General features: G+C 37.3%; 1 pseudogene; it reads right to left on the bottom strand.

Moving 5' to 3' along the window:
- Positions 1–1,033: 1,033 nt before the first annotated feature.
- On the bottom strand, positions 1,034–1,752 carry LOC131077352 (polyubiquitin 11-like; annotated as a pseudogene).
- Between the last annotated feature and the right edge of the window lie 427 nt (positions 1,753–2,179).

The following is a 2,179-nucleotide window of genomic DNA, read 5'->3' as shown; positions in this document are numbered from 1 at the left end:
TTTATCAAAACTTCATTGCTTACAATTTCCCCAAGTGTAGCCATTTTATTGACCACATCTTTGACTCTGACACAATAATCACTTATACTTTCGACTTCTTGCATCTTCAAATTCTCGAACTCTCGCTTCAATGTCTTAAGCTTGACCACTTTAACTTGATCACTACCTTGGTAAGCTTCTTGTAGAGTCTTCTAGGCATCTTTGGCAGTTGTTGCTCTTGATATTCTTAGAAATAAGCTCTTATCAAGAGCTATCTGAATGTGAAACAAAACTTGAGCATTCTTTTTCCTTGCTTCCTTTCTTAATATTCTGTCATTGGCTGTAAGGGCATTCCAATCAGCTGGCTCTTCATAACCCGATTCAATAATCTCCCACAAATCTTTTCCAATAAAAAAGGTCAACATCTTAATGCACCAATAATCATAATCATTCCCATCAAATTCTGGAATGGGCATATGGTTAGAATTCGACATGATTAACTTTGGCGAAATTCCAACAATAAAACTTTAACCCAAAACAATTTTACCTGCTCTGATACCACTTGTAGAATTTTGAACCTGACCTATCCTCTCTGAACCAGCTAATTAGCAAACAATAACAACAAAAAGAATAAATTGCAAAAATAAATCACAATTCAGAAAAAAAACATAGTGCCCTATTTTTTGGAATTGCACACACCAATTTCTTTATTGAAGCTTAATTAAAAAATTACATAGAGGTTGTATATATAAAGAATTTGCAGCCTAAAAGAATTAATAATATCTGTAGTTCTAAATATATTCCTAGCATTGCATGGAAAGCTACTAAGGCTCTCAAACTTAAAAAACAAACTACTCCCTAAATTAAGAATACAATAAGTGCATGCACAACATGCTTTATTTACTAAAAACAAACTCATGCAAAAAACAAAACTAAAAATAGTCCTAAGGATTAATGCATGTTGGAGTACATGCTTTATTTGCATGAATAAACAAAAAACTATTAACTAAATTAATCTAGCTGCATGCTAGAGCAGCATTATTTATCAACATATATCAGGGGTATGAATAAAACATAAATATAAGATTAAAACCCTCCACACAAGCGTAGAACAAGGTGAAGTGTGGATTCCTTTTGTATGTTGTATTCAGCCAGAGTTCAACCATCTTCCAGCTACTTACTAGCGAAGATGAGGTGTTGTTGATCGGGAGGAATGCCCTCCTTATCTTGGATCTTCATCGTCACATTGTCAATCGTGTCGAAGCTCTCCACTTCCAAAGTGATGGTCTTGTCAGTTAGGGTTTTAACAAACATCTGCATTCCATCACGTAGGTGAAGCACAAGGTGTAGGGTCGATTCCTTCTAGATGTTGTAGTTGGCTAGGCTTTTGTCGTCCTCCAACTGCTTACCAACAAAGATCAGGTGCTACTGGTTTGGGGGAATCCCTTCCTTGTCCTGAATTTTGGCCTTGATGTTGTCGATGGTGTCAGGGCTCTCGACCTCCAGAGTGATAGTCTTAGCGGTTAGGGTTTTGACAAAGATTTGCATTCCTCCCCTGAGATGGAGATCCAGGTGAAGGGTGGAATCCTTCTAGATGTTATAGTCGACAAGGGTATGCCCCTCCAGCTGTTTGCCTGCAAAGATGAGGTGTTGCTAATCGGGAGGGATTCCCTCCTTGTCCTGGATCTTTGCCTTGACATTTTTTATGGTATCAGAGCTTTCCACCTCCAGAGTGATGGTCTTGTCGGTCAATGTCTTCACAAATATCTACATGATGTATTATTACTCTGTTTCTTGAACACTAAACCTGCAAATTGAAGCCCTTCCACAGATGGATTCAGGAAAATTAAGTGTCCTACTTTGAAATCTATTCAGCTATTTCAACAAAACCTAAATTGAGAATGTGTTAAGGGAAGAACCGAGAAGCCTATTTATAGTCTCTCTACAAACAATTTGTTTCCCTTCTAGCACGAAACGTGTAAACTAGCGCGTAGTTTCTACTGGCAGTTGTGTCATTTCAAAGAAGGCGAGATTCAAACTCGAAACTTTCTTGGATGAATTGAAATTTGGAATATTAGATGGTCAATTGTGTACAACTTTCAAAGGGAAAATTTCCAAATTTACTCTTGCGTGCGTTTCGCTTCAACTTCCTCGATTCCCTGACATGTTTTTTCAAAGATTCAAAGGAATAATCATGTCT

This window comes from Cryptomeria japonica, chromosome 4 (genome assembly GCF_030272615.1).
Source record: "Cryptomeria japonica chromosome 4, Sugi_1.0, whole genome shotgun sequence".
NCBI lineage: Eukaryota > Viridiplantae > Streptophyta > Pinopsida > Cupressales > Cupressaceae > Cryptomeria > Cryptomeria japonica.
This window is presented reverse-complemented; position numbering and strand designations above follow the sequence as displayed.